Below are 25,780 nucleotides of genomic sequence, written 5' to 3'. Positions count from 1 at the left end.
GAATACACACACATATATGCATATGCACACATATATGTAATACACAAACATATATATGAGATCTGTCCAGAAAAAGTCCAAACACTTAATATAATGAGAATGGTTTTTGCGACATCATTGTTACCTAGTAGCCAAGGGGAGTGGACTGGAATGCATTTGCATGAACAATGATGACTTCACTGGACTAGTCGGGAGAAGCAGTAGATGCTGTTCACTGAGCATGTCACATTCCAAATAACTGAGCAAACAGAGCAATGGATCTGCATCAAATTTTGTGTTAGGCCTGAACAATCCTCCACAGAAACTATTCAGATGATTCAGAAGGAGTCTGGACAACAAATGAGTGCAGCTCAAATAAAAGTGTGGCGCAAATGCTTCAAAGATGGTTGAGAATCTGTTGAAAGTGATCCACGTTCTAGAAGGCCTGCAACAAGCAGAACACCTGAAAATGTTGAATGTCTATGGGCTGCAATGAACAAAGATCACTGATCGACAGTGCAAGAACTAGAGACTAATATAGGGATTCCAAAAACAACTGTATCCAAGATTTTGATGCAGGATCTGGGTATGAAACATGTCATGGCAAAATTCATTCCTCAGCTTTTGCTACCACAGTAGAAGGAACATCATGCTGCTGTTGCTAATGAGATTCAAACTGCTACCAATGAACCACATTTCCTCAGAGATCATAACTGAACATGAATTGTGGGTCTACTGCTATGATCTGGAAACAAAGGCTTAGTCATTGTCCCAACTGAAGTCACCTGGTTCTCTATCCACAAAGTAGGCGCAGTGAAGTTACAGCAAAATCACAGCAAGATCAAAACCATATTGGGAAAGGCAAGATAGTGGAGTGAGTGGAAGCCACACTAACCTCCTCCCAGGGCCAATCTGGCATTCCAAGTAAATTGAGGAGAAATCACCTGGAACAAATAACCAACAATAGCAAGAGAGAAAACTTATAACCTCAGACACACAGAAGAATCATATTCAGCAAAACCTGACTGCACAACAGCATACAAGACGTGATGGACAGAGTGCCCTTCAGTCAACCACTTGGCGGGAAGGACAACCAAAGAACAACCCAACAACAATCAAAATCAATTACACCCAGAGAGCCAACATAAATGGCATAAAGGGCATTCCGAGGGCATTTAGTTCCAGAAATAAAGGAAACTGCACCCTGAATCTCACAGGTGCTACTACCATAGAAACTCACATTTCAGCAAGTTCAGGAAGTCAAATCACATCAATTTAAGAAACAGAGACAAATAAGAAGAGTCTCACAAATAATGGGAAGACAAAGAAACGACTCCCAAACAAAAGGAAAGGAGGAATCCTCAGAAAGAACACTAAACAAAACAGAGGCAAGCCAACTCTCATAGTTCAAAACAATGGTTACAAGGAAGCTCAATGAGCTCACTGAGAATTACCAGAAAGTACAGGGAAACTATGAGGAACTTCCTGCAAACTATGTCAACATGAAAAAGGACATAGAAACTATCAACAAGGGACAAGAGGAAATGAAGAATACAATTTCTGAACTGAAGAACACAGTAGAAGAAATCAAAAGGAGGCTTGATGAAGCAGAGGATCAAATTAGCAAGCAGGAGGACGAGGTAGAAGAAAACTCCCTGAAAGAGCAAGGAAAGGAAAAAAAAGACTCAAAAAGAACAAAGAGGGGTTATGGGAACCGCAGGACAACATAAAACAAGAATATCCATATCACAGTGATACCAGAAGGAAAAGAAGAAAAGCCAGGGATAGAAAACCTGATTGAAAAAGTAGTGATAGAAAACTTCTCTAATCTGATGAGAGAAAAAGTCACACAAATCCAGGAAGCACAAAGAGTTCCAATGAAGACGAACCCAAAGAGGCCCACTCTAAGACACATAACTAAAATGGCAAAATTCAAATACAAAGACAGAATCTTAAAGGCAGCAAGGGAGAAACAGGAACTAACATAAAACAGGGAGCTCCAATAAGGCTAGCAGCTGACTTCTGAAGGAAACACTACAAACCAAAAGGGAACGTCAAGATACATTGTAAGTAATGAAAAGCAAAGCCCTGCAACAGAGACTACTCTACCTAGCAAGGCTCTTGATTAACAAGGATGGGAAAATAAGAAGTTTCCCAGACAAAAGAAGGCTCAAAGAATATATCTCTGCCAAACTAGCACTGCAACACCCTAAAGGGACTGCTTCGAAAAGAGGAAGAGTGAGAGAGAAAGAGCACAGGTATCCAAGGGGGTAAAATGGCAATTAATAAGTACCCATCAATAATAACCTTAAATGTAAATGGATTAAATGATCCAGTCAAAAGACACAGGGTACTTGAATGGGTAAGAAAACATGACCCATACATATGCTGCCTACAAGAGGCCCACCTCAGAATAAAAGACATACACAGGCTGAAAGTGAAAAAAATATTCCAAGCAGGACCATCTTGCTCCTGCCCCTGAGAGATTCTCTCATCCGGGTCACTGGGATACCATGCCAAGAACTCTGAGCAGACCCTCACTGACCATGCTGTGTTGAGTAGTACTTTCTGCTGTCGGTGAACCAGGCCCCTCTCTAAAGAACGCAGCCCTCCTTGGGCCAGGGGTGTGGCAGGCAAAAAGGATCTTCCGCGGTGGATAGCCACATTTTGCCCCTGTACTACCTCTTCCAGAATATGGAGGAAAAGTTCACCACGGGCTGATCCCTGAGGAATTCTTCCAGTTCTTTTATCCTAAAACCAGTGTAACAGGACCCTATGTGCTCAGAACTGGGCTTATCATATATATCCTGTCCAAAGAAATATACATGGTCACTCCAGAGACCATTTTGGCCATATCAACCATAGGGCTGCTTTATGGTTAAAAAATACAGCACCTCTACTGGGGAATTTGCTGATAAACTCAATGAGCAAACAGTCCTCCAACTAGAAGAAGTGAAGCAGGCTCCCATCTAAGACATCCAGGATGTAACTGATCTGGAAAAGTCACAGCAGGCACTGGTTCAAAAGCACCATTATCTTTTCAATGTCCAGAGGAATAATATTGCTATTGCCTTGGAGGTCACTTACTGGGAAAGGCTGCATAGAGCATACAAGGAAGTAAAGAATCGCCTGGACTATCATATCTCAATGCAGAACACTGATGGTGCGTCAGAAGGAGCAAGAGCACATGATAAATTGGGTGGAGAATCCCGTGGTGCATAGCAGGAAAAGGAGACAATCACCAAATGCACTGCAGATCTAAAGCTGCTTTCAAAGAAGGCCCAAGCACAGCCAGTTATGTAAATGAATTGATCTAAATTGACACAGCCAGAGACACTTGAGTGGAAGCCAGGCTATGACAAAAGCTTTCTGTGTCACCTTCTACTGGAGTCCATCCAACTCACCTCACCTAAAAATGAAAAGTGCAAGTTCCATCCAATGGCAGAATTAAAACAGTCTGTTGGCCAGGGAGATGTTTCTTGTCCTTGCTCCACATTTTGAACTGTCTGATGGTCATTTTTGAATAAGCAGCAGGCTTGCAATAACATTTGGTACCCGATGAAAGATTATCAAGTTATCATTTAAATTTGTAATTAATTCTGTCGTCTTACAATAAAGTGACAGTTGAACAAGGAAAAAAATATATGTACTCCAAGCAAATGGACAAGAAAAAAGCCACTCTACCAATACTTAAGTATTGCTTTGTCTGTTTTAAAACAGACAAAACATACTTCAAAACAAGGGCCATAAAAAGAGACACAGAAGGACACTTCATAATACTCAAGAATCCATCAAGAACACATAAACATTATAAACATATATGCACCAACAGACCCAAATTAAAAAAGAAATCAGAAATAAAAGAGATTACAACTGATACTACAGAAATGCAAAGGATTGTAAGGAATTACTACAAAGAAATACATGCCCGGAAATTTGAAAACTGGTGAAATGGACAAATGTCTAGAATATATAACCTTTCAAAACTGAATGAAAAAAAAAAAGCAGAGAGCCTGAACAGACAGGTTAACAGCTGATGAAACTGAAACAGTAATCAAAAAACTCCTGGCATAAATGGATATAACTGTACTTAAAAAACAAAAAAAAAGGAAAAACAAAAAAACAAAAACCTTCTGGCACACAAAAGCCCTGGATCGAACACATGGGAGAATTTTACAAAACATTTAAGGAACAGCTAACCCCTATCCTTCACAGTCTATTCTGAAATGTCCAAGACGAGGGAAGACTCCCAAACTCTTTTTTATGAAGCCAGTATCATCCTAATCCTGAAACACATAAAGACACAACAAAGAAAGAAAACTATAGGCTAATACAGCAGATGAACACAGACCCTAAAATCCTCAACAAAATATTGGCAAACCACATCCAGTAATAGATTAAAAATATCATACACCACAATCAAGTGGGATTCATCCCATGGAAGCAAGGGTGTACAATAATTGAAAACTAATAAATGTAATATATCACATTAAAAAAAGGAAAGACAAAAATCACATGATCATATCAACAGATACAGAGAAAACATTTTATAAGGTATAGCACCCATGTATGATAAAAAACACTCAGCAAAGTGGGAGTAGAGGGAGCATACCTCAACATAATAAAAGCCATATAAGAGAAACCTAGAGCCAACATCACACTCAAAGGGCAAAAACTAAAAGCTTTTCCCCCAAGATCAGGAACAAGACAAGGACGTCTGCTTTTACCATTTCTATTTAACATAGTATTGGAAGTCCTAGCCATAGCAACTAGACATTAAGAGATAAAAGGAATCCAAATTGGAAAGGAGGAAGCAAAATTGTCACTGTTTGCAGATGACATGATAATGTACATAAAAAATCCTACAGACTCCACCAAAAAAACAACTCGACCTATTAAGTGACTTTGGCAAGACAGTGGAATACAAAGTCAATACTCAGAGTTGAAGGCATTTTTGTATACCAGCAAAGAAATATCAGAAACAGAAATCAGGAGAAAAATCCCATTTGATAGAACAACAAGAAAAATAAAGTACTAGGAATAAACCTAATAAAGGAGGTAAAAGACCTATACTCAGAAAACTACATGACACTGAAGAAAGAAATTAAGGAAGAGACAAACAAATGAAAGCATACACCATGTTCATGGATTGGAAGAATTAACATCATCAAAATGTCCACACTACCCAATGCAATTTATAGATTCAAATCAATTCTTATTAAAATACCAATGACATATTTCACAGATATAGAACAAACATTTCAAAAACTTATATGGAACCATAAACAACTCCGAATAGGTGCAGCAATTCTGAGAAAGAAGAACAAAGTAGGAGGGATCACAATACCTGACATCAAACTATATTACAAGGCCACAATAATCAAAACAGTCTGGTGGTACTGGCATAAGAACAGGCACAGCACATAGATCAATGGAACAGAATAGAGAACTCATATATAAATCCAAGTCTCTATGGTCAATTAATATTTGACAAAGGGGGCAGAAGCATAAAGTGAAGTAAAAATAGCCTCTTCAACAAATGGTGTTGCAAGAGCTGGACAGCTACATGCCAAAAAAGTGAAACTGAACCACCAACTTACACCATACACAAAAATAAACTCAAGGTGGATAAAAGACATAAATATAAGTCACAACACCGTAAAGTCCTAGAGGAGAAGATAGATGAGAAAATCTCAGATATCCCCTATGGCAAGGGACATAAAGGAATAAACAAATGGGACCTCATCAAAATAAAGCTTCTGCATGGCTAAAGAAAACATCAGAAAAATGAAAAGGGAACCAACTGTATGGGAAAATATATTTGCTAGTGATATCTTGGACAGGGTTTGATCTCCAAAATATATAAAGAACTCACATGACTCCATTCCAGGAAGACAAACAACTCAATTAAAAAATGGGTAAAGGACCTGAACAGACACTTCTCCAAGGAAGACATACAGAAGGCTCAGAGATATATGAAAAGATGCTCAGCATCACTAGCCATCAGAGAGCTGCAAATTAAAACCACAATGAGATATCACTTCATAATGGTCAGAATGGACATCATAAACAACAAACAAGTGCTGGAGAGGTTGTGGAGAAAAGAGAACCCTAGTGCAGTGTTGGCGGGAATGCAGACTGGTGCAGCCACTGTGGACAACAGTGTGGAATTTCCTCAGAAAACTAAAAATGGAACTGCCTTTTGGCCTGGCAATTCTGTTGCTGGAATTATAGCCAAGAATGTTAAAACACCAATCCAAAAGAAATTATGCAGCCCAATGTTCATAGCAACACAATTTACAATAACCAAACATTAGAAAGAACCTAAGTGCGCATCAGTAAATGAGCTGATCAGTAAGTAAAATATGGTACATTTAAACAGTGAAATACTTCACAGCAGAAAGAAAAAAAGAGCTCTTACCCTTGCGATAGCATGGATGGAACTGGAGAGCATTATGCTGATGAAATAAGCCAGACAGTGAAAGACAAATACCGTATGATCTCACCTATAAGAGGAACCTAAGCAACCAAATGAACAAGCAAGCAAAATATAATTAGAGATGTTGAAATTAAGAAGAAACTCACAGTAACCAGAGGGGAGGTGTAAGAGGATAATGGGGGAGGGGTCAGGGAAAGGGGAAGGGTCATCAACGAAGTTGTGTGAAGGACATATGGACTCAGCCAAAAGGGGTTAGGATCAAGGGTGAGAGGTGGGGATGGCTGGGATGGGGTGATTAGTGGGAGTAAAATGGAGACAACTATACTTGAACAACAATTTTTTAAAAAGAGGAAAAAGAATAAAATTATGGTGGAATCTCTTAAATAGGAAAAAAATGTAAACTGTGTTTTTGATTTGGGAGGTGTTGTCCATCATGAGTACACTTCTCCAGGCCAAACAATAAATGAGCACTACCTGAATGTTCTTCATAGGTTGAGAGATATAATACGATGAAAACAGCTACAGCTATGGGCAACTGGTGATCTGCAGATTCATCACAACAATGTACCCACTCATGCGTCACATCTCTTGCATTGTTTTTTGGTGAAACATCAAATCAACCAGGTGATTCAGCCACCCTACAGGTCAGATTTGGCTCCCTGTGACTTCTGGCTTTTCCCAAAACTAAAATCACCTTTGAAAGGGAAGAGATTTCTCCTGGCTGGTATAGCTCAGTGGATTGAGTGTGGGCCTATGAACCAGAGGATCGCGGTTCGGTTCCCAGTCAGGGCACATGCCTGGGTTGCAGGCCAGTTCCCAGTAGGGGACACACGAGAGGCAACCTTACATTGATAACTTTCCCCCTCTTTCCTTCCCTTACCCTCTAAAGATAAATAAATAAAATCTTAAAAAAAAAAAAAGAAAAAGAAAAGAAAAAAGAAAGGGAAGAGATTTCTGTCCATTAGTGAGATTCAGGAAAATACTGCGGGGCAGCTGATGGCAACTGGGAGAACTGTGTGAGGTCCCAATGTGCCCACTTTGAAGGGGACTGAGGTGTCATTGTCCTGTGTGCAATGTATCTTGTATCTTCCTTATAAATGTCTCTTTTTCATAGTGTGTGGCTGAATACTTTCTGGACAGACCTAGTACATATATACACAAGAGCGTATATGGTATTTTTTGAACTATAAGTCACACCCCCCCCAAATTTGGGAGGAAAGAGGGTGCATCTTACAGTCCGAATATAGCATACCTGGCTCGTGGGGGTGGGGGGTGACAGCCTATGTTATTTATGTTATTAAATATTTTACCACATTTTTTGCTTCAAAATTTTTTCCCCTATTTTCCTCCTCTAAAACCTAGGTGCATCTTATGGCCTGGTGCATCTTACAGTCCAAAAAATTCATTACATAAATATGTATATATACATATGTATATTTAAGAGTAATAAAATGACTATGGAAAATAGGTAGGATAGCAAACAGAATATCGATAATTTCTAATATAGGTTATACAATAAATTAGAGTAGATTGAAGTCAATCAAAATATAAGAGTCTGTAAGCAGGATAAAAATAAGATTCAGCAACACACTTTGTTAAAGAGAGCACAAAAAGATATTAGAAGATTGAAATTAAAAGGATAGGAAGAAGTTATATCAGGAAATATAAACACAGATTGGTAGATGAACTCCCCTTTTTTAAAGGCCCTATTCATGAATAATTCAGATTCTTCCTGGTCTGGGCTTAGCTCCCTGCCATTCCTGGGGCTACAGATCCCAATACTGCATCAAAGCTCACTAAGAAGTATCTGTCTATTTTCCTTATAGGAGAGGGCTTCAATTTCTGTTTTCTATTGTGACTTAGTTTTTCTTATCTAAAAAATGGCACCTGCAGGTTCACTTTTTGGGCTTTGAAGCTCAGTGTGTATTTTTCAAATGTTTTATTTTTATCTATCATTTCCACATATTTGAAAGAAAGGAGTTCACTCAGTCTGCCATTTTGTCCAGAAGTCCCCAGAACATGCACTTTAGATTAAATCCATCCGAAAACAAAGTTAAAGTTAATTTCTTCACCTGTTATGAAATTATAAAGCTCAAGTATTAAGGATATGAGAACTAAATGATGTCTTAGCACAGTTCTTGGTGCATGTAATAAAAAAATTCAAATACTGTCCTGTAAACTTATCAATTATACATTCTACTTAACACATTAAGGGCTAAACCATAAAGATGGAATGGGAATTTCTAACATTTTTCCTGTACCAGCTTTCACTCAGCTGCAGCTGCTGTAGGAATAAAAATGCTTTCGCCAAAACTGTTAAGAATACAGGCAACTAATAAAGGATCAAATCACAGCAACAAAATTCAATGATCCTTATGAGTTACTATAAAATAACTGGTTATTAATAGAATTATTCTACTCTGACATATACCACTAACTTTTTGGTTAACCTTCATCACTGCTCAATATTTCCATTTCCTCTTAAAAGTAAAGTTAGGCTAGGTGACAGTGAAGATCTCTTATCCTTCTAATTCTGATTCCAGAATAAGAGATTTCAAAAATTTCACTCCAAATTCTTTCTTTCTACGCACGTAAAAATGACAGCTTAGCCTTGGTTGGTGTGGCTCAGTGGACTGAGTGCTGGCCTATAAACCAAAAGGTCACCAGTTTGATTCCCAGTCAGGATACATGCTTGGGTTGTGAGCCAGGTCCCCATGTGGGGCCGTAGGAGAGGCAACCGATTGACGTAACCTTCACACATCATTGTTTATCTCCCTCTCTTTTCTCCTCCCTTCCCCTCTAAGAATAAACAAAAAAAACTTTAAAAAAAAAAATCAAAGATTAGGCCCTGGATGGTGTAAGCTCAGTGGATTGAGCAACAGCCTGCAATTTCCAGTCAGGGCTCATGCCTGGGTTGCAGGCCAGGTTCCCAGTTAGGGACGCATGAAAGGCAATCACACATTGATGTTTCTCCCTCCACTTTCTCTCTCCCTTCCCCTCTGTCTAAAAATAAGTAAAATCTTAAAATAAAATAAAAAATAAAAATAAAAGAGTAATTTAAAAACAAAACAAATATGGTAATTTAAATGATTAAACAATTATGACATCCTTATTATTGTTTCCCCTAGGCAAAAAAGAATAAACCATTAGAACAAAGAATAAATCAAAATAAATACAAAGTGCTTCCTAGTTAAACAAAGACCAAATAGCTCAATTTCCTCCTGTTTTTTTTTTTTCAATTCTCACCCAAGAATGCTTTTATTGATTTTAGGGAGAGAGGACGAGAGAGACAGATATTGATGTGAGAGGCAAATACCAATCAGTTGCTTCCCATACGCACCCTGATAGATAATTGAACCTGCAACCTCATGGTGCACAGCACAACATTCTAACCGAGATACTTGGGCAAGGATTCTCATACTTTAAAGTAGTTTTACAATATAATGGAAAGGCCCTGGTAAGGTAGCTCAGTTGGATGGTTCAAGCATCGTCCCAATGTGCCAGGGTTATGCGTTCAATACCCAGTCAGGACACATACAGGAGTCAACCAATGAATGTAAAAATGAGTGGAGCAACAAAATTGATGTTTCTCTTTCTCTTAAATCAGTTTAAAAAAAGAAGAAAAAAAAAGGAAAAGGCCTCAAAATAAATGGCCATGCTTCTGGGATGTTAACTACTTAAACCATTCAAGTGAGCATTCAGACTATGAAAAAGGATCGTGCTTTATTACACCTTCCCAAGTAAGCAATGGTTGATTTCACCACAATATTTTCTGGCAGCAATTCTGTAACATTTTCCCCATAAGAATATGATGGTTGTAATTCCAGACCAAGGAATTATTAGGTTGGCCAAAAAGTCCATTTAGTTTTTTCCCATAAAATAAAAGACACACTTTTCATTTTCGCTAATAACTTTTTACTGAGTTGGGTATTTGGAGGATGCCAGCTATCTCTCACATGATATAATGTTAATTGTTCTCAACTAATGTCTGGATTTGATCGCTATCAACCTCAACTGTTCTACCTAACCACAGAGCATCATTTTATGAGAAATACCCACTACGCAACTTCACAAACCATTTGACATGTTTAATCACTCACAGCACCTTCTCCATATACCGCACAAATCTTTTCTTTTGTATTTCAGTTGTGTTTTTACCTGTCTTGAAATAATAAAGAATAATGTATAAAAATGTTGCATATTTTCTTCCATCTTCAATATTTAAATGGCTGCACAAAAATTCACCAATTTAGTAAGTTTTTTTAAATGCACATCGATATGACAGCTGTTACAATACAATCTAATAAAATGGTTTTGAATGAAGTTAAAGACAATGAAGTACCACTAGAGTCATCTTATAGGAAAAAAAAAAAACACAACGAAATTTTTGGCCAATGCAATAGTATCATAAAATCACAAATTTAACCAACGGTATTGCCGAGGATGAAAACAAACATCCACATCTTTTCAAATAAACTGTCTTCAACAATGTCCTTAAACATTCTTAAAGAATACTTAGTTTACTTTATACAATCCTATATTAACTTTAATAATGAACACTGTGCATTGTATAATCTTCAAATAAAAAGTTAAAAATAATAATAGGTTGACTTACACTTGATTTGCTCTGGAAGACTACAATTCTCTGGGTAAAAGCCAAGGAGAAAGAATAATAAGATGGCAGGTGAGAAAGTGCTTCAGACAGAGGTAAAGCACAAGAGGTAAAACGGTGTTTTACGTTTTTAAACCCAACCACCAGAATAGAAAAGGAAGCAGCTCAATACAATAAAGACAGGCTGCACTCTGGATTAGGGTTGCTAAAATACATTTTAGAAATCTGAGTGTGGCAGATAATTCATAAGACTATACAAAGTAAACACACGATAAATGGTCAACTTGGTTTGGTTATATGAGCATATCACCTTCAAAGTTCCACAAAGGTAAAGCTATGATATAAAATAGAGTAATAGTTAAATAGCTCAACTGCTTAAAATACAAACCACCAATATCTAATAAACCTAGCCAAATCTAAGGCAAATATACTAGGAGGAATCCAGCAAAACAAAAAATGAACTAGAACACCTGAGTTCTTTCAGCTCTTTCTAATAAACTCTTTAGGTTTCAGTTTCTTCGTTTTAAAATGAGGTCCATTCCAGCTCTAAAATTCACAATTCTTTATCTCTTCCTCTCTTTCCTCAATATAAATATATTATCAAATAAACATTGATCTAGAAGAACCGATTATCCTAACTTTTAAAAAAACGAATTGTTAAAATATTTAACATTAGGAATTTCCTTTAGTTATCATACCCCAGTTTGCTCATGTAATTATTCAACCATTTAACATTTACTAAGCATTTTATGCCAAGCAATAGAACTAAAGATAAACAGGACAATTCTAGCCTTAAGGAAAGTTACAGTTTTTAAGTGGCAAAAAACAAGTTAATTACTACATGGAATAATAAATGCTACAGAAATATGATAGTACTAGCACAAAGGGATCACCCAATTTGGATGCTGTATATCGCGGCTACGGTTGGGACATTTCAAGAAGAGGTTAATACTGAAAAAGTCTTAAGGATGACTGTGAGGCAGATAGATATAGACGGAACAGGTATAGATGAGGCTGCAGAAGAAAAAGCATGAGCACAGGTGTGAACACACAAACCCCACAAGAAAGCAGGCCACACTGAAGGGATAGCAAAAATTGAAAAACAGTGCAGTAAAAAATAAAGCTTACAAAAGTAGCAAGGGGTCACATCACGGAGCACCTTGTCATCGTGTTGTTTGACCTTGACAGAAAAAAAAGCAAGTTAAAAAAAAAAAAAAGTAATAACGTAATTCGAGTAGAAAGATGCCCTTGCTGAAACTTTGAAAAGCAAACTAAAGACGAATTACCAGTAGATAAGAGATAAAGACACCACATAAAGTATAATGCCCAGACTGTAAGGTAGATAAAAATAGTAGCAAATAAGCAAGGAGGCTAGAATAACAACCAAGTTTCTGGCTCCAACAACAAAAAGAAAAAATGCTTTGAAATTCACTTAAAAGAAGAAATTAGGATTTAATTTTTGTATTTATCTTCTAATAGTAATAACTAAATAATACCTCAAATTAAAAAAAATAAAATTTCATTACTTCATTAGTTAACAGAAGAGATTAGCAGTGAAAAGATTTTTTTTTGACATTGTCAAACAACTGGAACATAAAAGACCACATTCTAACAATTCACTTAGAATTTTAAAAGAAATTATGTAATACAGGCAATTGTGTTTACAGCGATCTATTTTCTCTGGGTATTTAATATACACCTATATTAAGACCTACATTTATTTCCATAATTATTAAGATGGATATATAAAATATTTATCTGCAATTGGGACAGCTGACATAAATGTCTTCTAAGGGTCCAAGATACTAAAAACAAGTTGCTGAGTTTACTGATTTCCTCCTAGTTCATGGTTCTACACTGTGCATCTTCCATAGACCAGTAGAGGGCTGCAACAGCTCAGAGAATGGGCAGGCAGCTTTGCTTGCTTCTCTGGCATTGGGAGCTGAAAAAAATGACCAATCCTTGAAGGCAGAAATCTAAGATCCACTACATATGCACTAAGCAGTCAACAGATTTTAAAAGGGGTCAGGAGTAACCTCCCAAATCCTGAAAACTAGAAACACCATAATTAAGTATTCTGCCACCAAGTCCTTTCTCTTCTTTCAAAATGGCAAAGTGTATAGAGACCAAATAAAATCTCACTAACACAGGGTAATCAGGAGAAAAGATCAGTCAAAATGAGTTAGCATTTCTCCATTTCCTTTCAGACCCCCTGCTCCACACAATGCTGTTACCAGACTAATCTTCCTCAAATAATTATTTCATTAGGTTACTCTTACATCTATCCTATATAAATTCTGTTCTGCACTATGCACTGTTTTAATGTGATTTTCCTTTGCCTGGATACTAAAGTAGATTTATACCTCATATATACAATCTTATTTTCAACTTCCCCTAAGTCAGACTGCTCTTACTGTTATGTACAATAAACACAGTTAAAATGAAAACATCATTGAGGTAAACTTTGAAGAAAGAAATGAACTTACAGAGGTCTAAAGAAAGGGAAAAGCCACTGTTGGAAAAAAGTTTATGCAAAGAGAGGAAGAAAGGAATTCCCCTGGGGAAGTTAGGAAACGGATCAAGGAAAGGAATATAGGGGGTTTCGGTTGAATTTGTAATTTTTTTATCCTCTCTGGAAGACATTTTTTCATTTAGAGAGAAAGAGACAGACACATTGGCTCTCATACGCATAAAGACCCGGGACAGAATGCACAACCTAGGTATGTCCCCTGACCTGGAATCAAACCCCCAAAACCTTCCGTCCAAGGGACAACACTCCAACTAACCAAACCACCCCAGCCAGGGCTGAATTTCTAATGTGTAATTCTTAGCTGCTGATAGGTACCCTCATTTTGCTGTTTTCTGTACCTTTTAAATTATATGAAATATTTCAAAATAAAAAGTTTTGATATTGTAACTTTGCCTCCTCTCCTGCCCTCAAAAGACAAGCAGCTGATCTTGTCAACATACACCTCAGGTGCCATTCTAAGTACTCACAATTTAATGTCAAATAATGCCCTAGCTCACTTTTACTGCTTTCATTAAAAAGTGATGGGCACACAGTTTAGCCTTAGATGAAAGGAAAGGACTTTTAGGATGTGAGGGCAATCTGGCTGTGACATCTGTTACCCACTGATCACCAGGGTGGAAAGGACCTTTAATTGCTTACATAATTGGGCATAGTTTTAATACTGGCACATATAAATATAAGAAATTTGGGATAAAGGTCACAATATAAAAAGCTGGAATAGTTAATTTATCATAATCACTGCTTTTGTAATGTAAATCCATGTTCCTGAAAACCATCTTTATCTACATCCAAACTCTTAATGAAGTTATAGGTAGCTGAAATCATTCCCCTATGACACAGCAATGCTAATGTTATTATTTCTAATCTCCATACCATACCATACCATTCCCACTCAGACTCAACAATAGTGTTGGTTATAACACTACTTCAATTATAACTCAAATTGTGGCTTCCACATGACTTCACACCAGAGTTGAATTGTTCGGGCTTTATTTAAGTCCTTATCTGCTATCTCACTTTTTCAGTATCCTGCTCACTTTCCAACATAAACCTACTATATATTACACACAAGAATTCAGGATAACTGCATATATCAGGGTGTTTAAAAAAACACACACACACTCTAAACTGACTGAAGGTAGCAGTATGTATCTTCAGTAGCTCTTTGGGCCGGGGCAATTTAGAATTATAAACTGTTTCTTGCCAAAGAATGCTGAGCAAAATAAAGAGAAATATGGCAATAAGGGACAAGCACAGAAGTTAATTCACTGTATTCTAATAGCTGTGAAAAAGTTAACAAAAAAAGGGTGGTGCTATGAAATTTCCAAACCCAATGGGAAAGAATATGAGCATTATTTGGTTTTATTTTTAAAATAAAACACACCCTAATATATAATCTCACGTGAATGTTATGAACTAGAAAAAAAGGTAAATCTCAGTGATAAGACCAATATTAAACAGCTTTATCTATTAAAGGAAATACAGTATAAAATAATGCCTAAAAACCTAAGTTTGGGACTATTTAAGAATGGAATAGTTCTACATCAAAAGCTGAAATTAAATTTCCAAGTCACTGATTCTTAGTCTTTTTTGGACAGACCTGTTTCAGAGCCTGAAAGCTATAGGTCCTTTCTCCTGAATATAGATTTACTAAAGAATCTGTGATACGATTTCAGTGTTTACAGAATCTCTAATTATAGATCTTTAAGTAATTATCTTTCTGCTAAATTATTATGTTCCATACAAGAACATAATGTCTTCTTCAGATACGTGCTTAGTATTGGGACCTAATATACCTAAAAACCTAAGAACCATTTCAATGATCTTGCCTCCTAAGTGAATTCCATACAACATCTAGAATTACTTCCTTTAAAAAATAGTGTTATGTAACTGCCCATTTTGGGAATTCATATTTATTATGCCCTTTATCCTAATAATCATAGCCTTTCTCATCTGCTACCCATCTTTTCACCCTTACTTCCAAGTCCATTCTTTTTATGCCAGTCAAATCATTCTCCCATCACTGACATTCTTGGTCACTCAATACACAAACCTTTTACAGTGTGATGGAATTTGGTTGCAACAGTGAACAAAAGAGACATGATCCATGTCCTTGTAGGGCTTACCATGTTCCTTCCCAAACCAACTAGAAATCTGAACAATTAAAGAATAATACTGTTGTCTTATTTCACATGTCTATGTTTTGTTCACTGAGTTGAAACACCTAAAAAGACAGTCTATAACATTGTCTTTACTTATATTGTCCCAATCACCTGCCTCAAGAATGCTAAATGGAGTGCTGGTCATAGAAGCATTTAAAATCTGTTAACTAATTATGCAATGTTTAGTATCTTCTCTATTATATCTGTAAGACTTATCCACTGTAGCAAAACTTGAAAATTTGTAATTAAAAAGATAAAAATTCCATTTAGTTTAAAATTCAACATCCAGAGATAATCTATAACAATGTCAGACTGGATCATTCAAGAGTTTTCACTCTTTGTAAAAATTCGTAATACAAATAAATTATTCCTCCTGCCAAAGGCTCAAAAGTAAGCAATCGTTTTACCCTGCCCTTTTCTATTACTATCATCAACCCCTTCGAATGTGTAGTACTGTAAGTAGGCAATACAGTCATCATTTTAAAATTGAATCTCATCTGTAAAGTGGAAATAAACTGCACAAGGTTACCTTGTGCAGTTACTTTCCATAGAGCCTTCTTTTTCTGTCCCCCCCCAAAATACCCAAGAGGTAGAAATAGAACCTTTTTGTTATAATTTTAACAGTGAACATATATTAACTTTATAATTTAAAAACCCTAATATGTTTCAGAAATTATTTAAATTCTTGATTGCCATTTCTAGAAATTTTGAGTAAGAAACTAAGACAGAAAAATGGCCAAAGGATATCAAGTGTCAATTCACAGAACAGAAAGTGCAAATGATTACTTCCCCAGGTATTAACTAATAACCCACATTCATACCAAAAAAGTAAAGATAAAAGCCTTAACATGTAAAATAAAAGCAATGTAATTTAAATTTAGTAACACAAGTTAAAATTGTTAACCAACAATAAATAGGTATGAATTTATTTTCATTGAGTATTTGCAAAACCAGAGAGCACTGGCACCTAAAGAGGAAGGAGGAGTCACAAAGGGGTAAAAACAAAGGAAAGGAAGAATGACTAAGCTAGTTTGCTGTCAAATATTCCTGTTCACTTTCAATAACATGAGGATAAATAGAAACTTAATAAAGAAGTATTATTTTCCTGTTCCACAGCAGCTTAAAGAGCATACTCATCTTCATTTTTCGCAAGTTTTTATGAGTCCTGGAAGATAGAGATAATTTCTGAGGGTTGAATTACCACTGTTAGGTGATCAACTGAACTACAAATCTATTAATAAATTGGGCCCTGGCTGGTGTAGCTCAGTCGATTGAGGGGGGCCTGCTAACCAAAAGATTGAGGTTCGATTTCCAGTCAGGGCACATGCCTGGGTTGCAGGCCAGTTCCCAGCAGAGGACGCATGAGAGGCAACCATACATTGATATTTCTCTCCCTCTCTCCTTCCCGTCCATAAACAAATAAATCAATAGGTGTTGATCTTAAGAAAAAATTTCTCTCAAAATAATACTTACTTACATAACACTTAAAAATTCCAAGTTAGTTCTTGTGTAATCATATCTATAGTTGGAGATACAACAGCGACAACTTTTTGAAACATTTTTATAACCTGATATGTAAGATATCTACTATCATATTAAAATAAAATATATAAAAGTATCTAACAGTACTTAAAGAAGCTCAATAAAAGTCCTTTTCCTTAATCACCAAGTAACTTCCAAATAGTCAAAATTAAATTCTGGTAATGAAGACTTACTTTAATTCAGAGGTTGCAAAACTTTAGAATAGAACTTCAAAATACATGCTAAGGCTTTATACCTAGTGTAATATTTTTGTGCAAATTATGGCATAAAACTTTCTGTAAAATTTTAATTTTCTCTTTTGTCTTTAACATAATTAATCTTCACCACTAATTAGTAGTATCAGATTTTAGTGTTTACTTCTAACCTGCTTATGTTTCAGAAGCAAAATAGAATAAAAAGAAGATGGAATACAAATGTGCCTCTGGTGGAAGAAAGAATAAAAGTACATGTGTTTCTTTCCTCTTCTTTTAGGTTTAGCTAATGCTTCTTTCAAGAATGAATTTCAAAAGTCTAGCATTACTCCAGAGAATTTTAATTTGTATCTTATCCATGGTTCAATTAACATCAGATTTGCTAATCTCAGAATAGCTGAGAAATTCAAAGGAAATCAGATATACAAAGTACTTCATGAACTACAAAGCACTATAATTTTTAATATACTACTATCTTATTCTTGGTTTTTATTTTAAATATCTTCAAAAGATTTTATTAATTTATTTTTAGAGAGAGGAGAAGGAAGGGAAAAAGAGAAGGAGAGAAACAAGATGTGTGAAAGATACATCTCACACACTCCCCAACTGGGGATCTGGCCTGCAACCAAGGCATGTGCGCTGACTGGGAATTGAACCTATGACCCTTTAGGATCCCAGGCCAGCACTCAATCTACTGAGTCACATCAGCAAGAGCTAACATCCTGAGTTGATATAGCTAATTCTAGAAAAGCCACACATGCACAGTTTTTGTTTTCTATGAGAAGTTAAAATATCAAAAAATTCTTATGTAGGAGGAAGAACAAACTGAAATCTGAGAAGCTACAAAGCTCTCACGACTCTTTCAAACAATATGGTAGTATTTATCAATAATACCTGTGATATTCCCCCCAATTATGACCCAAATACAAACTGATAACCAGAAAAGTAACTACATATTTTGAAATAATTTTAGTGTAATGAACAAATGTTAAAGAGACTGGCCAAAGATGACATAATTTTTAAATTCCAAAAAAGGTAGATGATTTCTACCTCATAACTTGTGGCTTCATAATTTATCTCTTTCACTTATGACAATCTGGAAGCATTTCTGTGTTTAAATTTAATTTTCCAAAAACATAAGTCTGAATTTCTTAAAATTTTGGAAGGGTTCACTAATCAAAAAAGTAGTCTTAGATGCTATCTTCTAATCTGGACAAACTCAAGTTTATTATTGTTGTATCTATTACTTTATAAAAGTCCTAAATGAGTTTGATAAGTTATCTTTCTCTTTAGTCACTGTGATTAAAGTATGTTTCTTTAAAACAACAATATCAACAAAGTGAAGTTTGTTAGAACCGCCTCTTTTAATGTTAACTGTAGTCCTTCAGTAGATGTTGACAATAATTTGCTTCTGACAACTCACATAAAGAAAACGACCCAACAACAACCATACTGTAATTTTATAGGTTTGCTGGTCTATCTTCCACAATTCTAATAAGGTGTTTGTTTTTCTTTTCTCTTTGATTTCTTGACCAAGAAAGTATAAGGTAGAGTAGCTGATCTCCATGAACTCTGAAATTTAAGGAACGCTGCCTTAAACTTTTCAAAATCAGCTAACTTTTAGAAGCAGAACATAGAGAAGTGATTAAGAATAGGGAACAGAATCTGTCACTTTTTGGGGTCTGTGAGTATCTACACATTTCATAAATATGTTCAAAGCCTCATTTTCCTTAGCCATAGGTTAGCATAATAGTTTGTTTTACAAAGTTATAAAAATTATCTGAAATATTTCACTTAAACTTTGAACACAGATATGTTACAGATATTCTAAATGCTCAACATGTTTATCATAAACTTCAGCTTCAAGTTTACAAATAATCTGTGTAATACTAAACTGATTTAAAACACTAGAAGAAAAGGTCTTTAAAATTAACAGTATAAGCCAATACACTTGATCTTAGCCAAAAGGCCACGAAGGGATAATATAAGCCAATAAACAAAAACTGTCTTATTATTTCTATATATTTTAGGTCTACAAGATAACCTTAACATGAACTATTCAAAGCTAAATTTATAAAGGAAAATTATCTCCTGTTATGCTGTATCTGAAAACTAGAAACAGACAAAATAACACTGCAACTAAGACACTTTCACTATTACTTTTTTAAAAACCACTGCTAAACGGATTATGCATGCATGAGTGTATAGGAGAATGTTTTCAAATGCTATATGAAGAAACTTCATAGTCTCTCCAGAGGAAGTCAGGCTCTAACAACTGCAGTTTTTAAAATGTTCCATAAGAGTCTTTACTAAGATTAGAACTAAGTGGGGATCAGAAAATTTATCTACAGGGAGTTATAATCTGTAAAACAGCAGGTGCTGAAAACAAAGCTAAGGCTAAGCATAAGCAAAAACCAAGGGATCTTGACATCTTTTTACAAAGAAAGCACTGTTTTCATTTTAAAAACAACATTACACTTTCCCTGGCTGGGTGGCTCAGTTTGTTGGAGCATCTATACACCAAAAGGTTGTGGGTCAGGGAGTTATGGGAGGCAACTATCCGATGTTTCTCTCTCAGGTTGATGCTTCTCTCTACCACTCCCCGCAACCACTTTCTCTCTCTAAAATCAATAAACATATTCTTGGATGAGGATTAAAAATAATATAATATCGCCACTTTTTATAAGCATAAAAGTTTACAGTATATAATGAGCTGTCCATGTATAATCCATTTGTTCCTTCCAATGTCCCTGTAAATTATGTCGGATAATTTTTTTTTTTTAAGATTAAAAAGGCAAGGTTCTGAAAGTTAAAGTGATTTGTTAAAACCACAGTTAGGAAGTGACAAGTCAAGAATTTAAACCCAAAGCTTCCACTTGCATTTTAATGTTCTTTCCACTACTACTTAAAGAAAGAGGAAAACTAACATCTTCATAGCAAGAAATCTCTAGCCCCAAACCACAGAGTATTTTAACTAGTTGTGCTGACATCAATAAGTCATTTCACCTTACTAGGCCTTTATTTTCAAATCTGTAAAATGAGGGTAATGGATTAGATAATTTGATGTCCCTGCTAGTGCTAAAGATAAATCTTGAAGGCTGTACTCTAAGGCATTTTACAAATAAACGTTGATGTTAGTTTTCGAAACAAGTTCCATGTCAGAAAGGAGTGTCAACAGCTCTTAAGCAACTACTACAATTACTGGACAAGTTTTTCATGCCTGTTCTAGATGTTTCTTCAGTATTATCAAGTTTATATACAGAAAGCAGTCTAAGCCTCTTACAGACTAAGACAGAAATAATTAACCCCATTAATCATTCCCTTTTTAGAGTGAAATGATGCTCTTAAAACATAAGAAAGGTTTAAAGAAAATTTAACTGCTGTCCATTTATCCCAAAAATTTTAATATTTTTTTACTATTATTCTTACTCTTTAGAATAAAAGCCTCTTTTCCAATGAAATGTTTTCTAAATATCCTTACTACCATTTCTCCAATCTACCTCCGAATAATCAGTCACATTTTCAACCACTTCTACAGGAAAAAAGTAATATGAAAGTATCTTAATAAAAAATGCTTTCCTTTTGAATTCATTCCACTGGTTAGGTACTTATCCCCTGCCCCCCCCCCAAAAAAAAACCTTTTGAGCCCTTTCTAATCTTAAAGAACTAAAAGCAGACTGCACAACATGTAGTCCCCTAAATTCTTTCTTTATCTGAATATGGTCTCTCTATTCTTCTCCAAATATTCTTCATGAAATACACACCCAGAGATTTACACTATCCCAGCTCTACCTGTTCATAAAACCATTCTAGCAACAACTATGGAAACCATAGAGATTAAGAATATTAAGGGCATCATGCCTTTTTTATTTTTATTTTTTTTACTTTTCCTTCCATGAGTACCTCTTAACTTAGTTTTTACCTCATTTAAACACCCTACCTGTCCCTAAAATACAACACATACCCTGAATAGTTAAGCTTGACCTTAGTCAAACCATATGCAGATCTTCAGAAATGTAGTTAGTGCTTGTGTGAACTATAAAAGATTTTTAAGTAGTAAAGGCTTTCTCCTCTTGTCTATAATCTCCTGGGGAAACATTTCAAATCTTTAAACGTTTTTGCGTTTAGCCCAAAGTAAAGACGTTCCCCACCAACATAATTAGTTAACACAGTGACTTGATCTTACACAGTAGACACTATCTCATTTTTGTTTTTAAGCAGCTTGGCACCAATAGATCATATGTTCTGCCAGTTCATATGATTGAAGAAACTAAAACAGATCAAAGCCCAAGGTTTGTAACAGCCTACTTCAGCATATGTTTTTAATAAAGTTAATTTCTTTAAAAATAGCTACTTTGTTAGTTCGTCTTCCTTTATAATTCACATACACCGTTTTTAAAATAAAAAATTACATACATGATTGAGAACACAGTTTCACTCCAACTTCGGGATTATCGATAGTAATTCCAAAGCGTTACAGATCACTGGATCTGCAACCCATTTCACCCGCGGGTGTCCAGTGGAAATGACAACGTCGATGACTACACTGCTTAAAATGTTTCTTATGATTTCAACTGCTGTACTAGTGTTAACTTCCCATCTTAATCTGTTCCTTACTGTTATCATTAAAACAGCTGTCAGCTGGGCTTCGGTAACCTCTTTGTACAACCGTTTATTCAACGCTTTGAGATCCTCCAGGATACGTCACTTCATATTACACCTCAAAATAAGATTCAAGGACCTGAGGTACTCTAAAGATCTAAAAAAATCATAAAAAATCATTTGAATAAGCACTCAAAGAATGATGAACAGAACCAACTGCCCAATGCGGCAAGCACATTATACAGGCGTTTAAGACAAGCCTGCAGCGTGGCCGCTCTCCTTTCCCCTGAGACTATTAGAGTGACATTTTCCTTCTCTCTTTCATCCACCTCTTCCCCGACCCCCGGTACCTCCGATGCTCCCTCCAAGAGGTGCAGCGGCGGCCTCCCGCTGGCAGGCTTGAGAACGCGCGCAGCGGGCTGGGCGCGTACCGGGCGCGTACCCACCCCCGCCCTGACCCGCCCCGACCCGCCCCGCTGGGTCCAGCCCCGGCAAGCCGTCGGCGCCCTCTCGGGCCGCGCATCGCACGCACACGCTCCTCCCGGCCCCGCCATGTTCCGAGGCGGCGGCGGCAGCCCAGTACCGTGAGCGAGGACTGGTGGCATGTGAAGCCCAACTGAGGCCCCGCCCCGCGTGGCACCCCTAACCCAAGGGCAGCTGCCAGCTGCGCTGCGGCCCCTCGCCCCTCCTAGAGGGGAGGGGGCGGGCCGGTCGGATCCGCGCCGGGGCCACTAACGGCTTGTCACCGTAAGCACAGCGACTTCACGGGTCAGGCTAGGAGGCGCAGAGACGAACGAGGTGGGCAGGTCGTGTCCCTTACCTTGTCCTGGGGAGGGAGGGCCGGCAGCAGCGCGGAACAGAGGGGTCTCCTCCCGGGCGCCTGAGCCTGGGCTCGAAACCGCGCCCCTTCTTCCTTCTGGCTTTGTCGCCACGCCCCCCTCACCCGCACGGACCGGAGGCACGGTCGACGCGGGAAGCTTTAGCCCCTGAACGCGTGCTTAGGTATTGCCGTCGCAGTCGTAGTCTTCGTTGCCGCTGCAATCGCCACTAACACCGCCGACGCCGGGCTTAAAAACATCTCCGGTCTCGGTCTGTCTCTCACCACAGCCTCCTCGCTCGCAGGGTAGCGTCACCCAGGGATTGGCTGCGGCGTGGCCACCTGACTCCGGGGACACGGGACACGCGGCGTGACCGCCCCGCCCCTTCCGCCGGCCCCTCCCCGCTACCCCGCCTCTCTTTCAGCTCGACCCCAGCCAGGGGGCGGGGAATTCGGAAGGTACCAAGTGGGAGGCGGAGGTGGGGGAGGTGCAGTCCGGAACTGTCTCCTGAGTGCTCGTCCTTCTCCCTAACCCCACCCAGTTGTCGCTGCTTCACCTCCGGTGTCACCAGCCCCAGACGGACGGAGGAATCGGAGCAAGGAAGCAGCGCAGGCGTCGCTGACGCTGCTCGGCCAGCTGCATCTGCAGTAGCTTTTTGTGGCGACCAGGTCAATGGATAGGACTTCAAACTTCTGGAAATGGCGGCGTCGAAGAAAAATAGACTATGTATGGGCTATTCACGTTATTTTTACAGGGACAGATGGGGGAGTTTATAGGCTCGATGCTGCGACTTCGGTTTGAGGCATACGAGGGGTGTCTACCGCTAAACTCGTGGCTACTACCTACGGCTGGCTTTGGCTTCGGTGGGTCTGTAGAGACGGGATCCACACACCGCCCTTACCGGAACCAAAATGCGCCTGCGCCGCATCACCTGTACGGAAGTCCTATACGTCAGGCCCCGACGCCTGTTGGTGGCTCAGCTGGCGGGCTTCTGGCGCACTTTCACCTGCGCTAGGTGGGTGTGCAAAGGCGTCCCGAAAGAACTGGAACGTGTTCTTGGGGCAAGGACACCACAGACTCCGTAATACGCTCTCATTCACATCTTCCGATGACATTTTAATATAAATTTAAGTGCATTTTTCTACATCCAAGTTGGTTTTTCAGAGAGAATTTAGCAAGTACCAAAGAGTGCGTAAAGAAATTTTCCATCTCCCAGCAGCGGCTCCTGACTTCCTTTTGAATACTTGTTATTTACATTGAGGTTATTATGTTACAATTTGTACATGTTTTCATTTAATATCAAAGGAGTTACATAATTGGAGGGAAACCATTTTATCCTAACTTCCTTCTGGACACTTTATTTACATCGAGGTTTAATTCTCGAAAATTTGTGCATGTCTTATTTTAACCACCAAAGGGATTATAATTGGAATGAAACCACTTTCCTCATCATTATAATGGCCTCTACGCAGCAGCACCCACTTGTGACTTAATGAGTACAGTTACAAATTTGTTACCACAGGTGATGTAACATCTCAAACTTGACAGAGAAAGCTAAATCCCAACAAGTTACTATATTAAAACATAAACCTGCATTAAATAACAGTATTTTTTTCGTTTCCTAGTTCCCTATTTTCCTACTCTAAAACATAGGTCCAAAATAATGCTGAGAGCAACTTGTAGCCACAGGTGAAAAACTATTAAATTTGATTTGGATACTTATGGCACAACATACAAAGAAAAAAACAATTACTAAAAATTTTACTCTGCTTAAATCATTGAGTTTCTCATTTAAGTAACTGTCAATAGAAGTTGACTAGTATGGATGGCAATGGCAATACTATTTGTATAGTACTAAGTACCTAACTCCAAAATTGAAAGGTAGCTAATCTTGAATTTGTTGAATGAATTATGGTTTATGGCAATAGCTATATGTTCAACTTTAATACATGAAAGACTCATAGGCAACCATGATCCAAGGTATTGTATTGACTACACTCAACAGGAAACTACCTATAAGTGTTATTTGTAGAAATCAAATTGCAAAAAAATTTCATGAAGCTCACATTAAGATTATATGTGGCAAGTTATAAATCAGCAATTATTTGTTATTTGAAAGGTCCAAAAGAAACATCAAAGCAAATTTTCTTTGCAATGTGAAACCAGATACATAAATCAGTAAATTCTTATTAGAGATATTATGGATAGAGGTCTCAAAAGCCTGAAGAAAGCTAGTTTATATCCACAAGCAAGTTGATTAGGAAGCTGCTGACACGGCTTTTAATTGTATAGCCTGGTCTTCCACTAGTTCAAGTCTCAGAATCCATCCTCAGCAAGTGGATAAAATGTCTGTCTTCCTAGCACTACCAGGAGGTCAAGGATCCCAAGCATTAATTATCATTCTTAGCCTAAGTTAAATTTCACCACATTTATTTAGGGTTATTACTAGAAGACACTTAAAATGTGTGTATTTGATATCTGAGCTAGAACCCATTAGGCAAAATTTACTCTCCATCTTAGATATTCACACCTTTAGAATCAACAACTCATGTTTTACTAAAGTCCAGTTAAATCAGATCATGTTAAAATAACTGCCATTATTTCAGGAAGGTGAATGTAATAAATGAAAAATATAATCTCAAAACAATCTCACATTTATTATGTGACTAAGTCTATACAGATATAAGGTCTTTGCAGTGAATACTCTTAACACTATTATCAAGTGCTCTTAAGAATTATCTGGAGCAATGGCCCCTTCATTACAAAGCAAGCAATTCTGAGGATTCAGTAGCTTTTCCCCTAGTAACTTTCAGTATCAGCTCAAAAACAAAACCACCACCAAACAGACATTAGATTCTTTGCCAATAGGAAAGATGAAAAGTTGGTTTGTTGGTTTATTTTTGCC

At 37.4% G+C, this 25,780-nt stretch overlaps 1 protein-coding gene, 1 long non-coding RNA gene and 1 pseudogene across 6 annotated transcripts in view; 2 read left to right on the top strand and 1 right to left on the bottom strand.

The window, feature by feature from the left end:
- Positions 1-23,163, bottom strand: part of ANKRD12 (ankyrin repeat domain 12) — a 165,704-nt gene extending 142,541 nt beyond the window's left edge. For 3 of the 5 annotated variants that reach the window (XM_053668806.1, XM_053668803.1, XM_053668807.1), the window contains exon 1: positions 22,878-23,163. The gene's annotated coding sequence lies outside the window, so the exon portion shown is untranslated. Of the gene's footprint in view, positions 1-21,871; positions 22,352-22,407; positions 22,443-22,877 lie in introns of those variants that run through there. The other 2 variants (XM_053668805.1, XM_053668804.1) reach the window with 2 other exon arrangements.
- On the top strand, positions 2,526-3,282 carry LOC119046775 (ATP synthase F(0) complex subunit B1, mitochondrial-like; annotated as a pseudogene).
- LOC128627981 (uncharacterized) lies at positions 22,549-25,432 on the top strand. Its single transcript, XR_008392286.1, has 3 exons — positions 22,549-22,855; positions 23,180-23,333; positions 23,417-25,432. It is a non-coding gene; the product is annotated as an uncharacterized LOC128627981 (long non-coding RNA).
- The last annotated feature ends 348 nt before the right edge of the window (positions 25,433-25,780 follow it).

Source organism: Artibeus jamaicensis, unplaced genomic scaffold (assembly GCF_021234435.1).
Source record: "Artibeus jamaicensis isolate MK-2021 breed Jamaican fruit bat unplaced genomic scaffold, CSHL_Jam_final contig_511, whole genome shotgun sequence".
In the NCBI taxonomy this organism is placed as follows: domain Eukaryota; kingdom Metazoa; phylum Chordata; class Mammalia; order Chiroptera; family Phyllostomidae; genus Artibeus; species Artibeus jamaicensis.
This window is presented reverse-complemented; position numbering and strand designations above follow the sequence as displayed.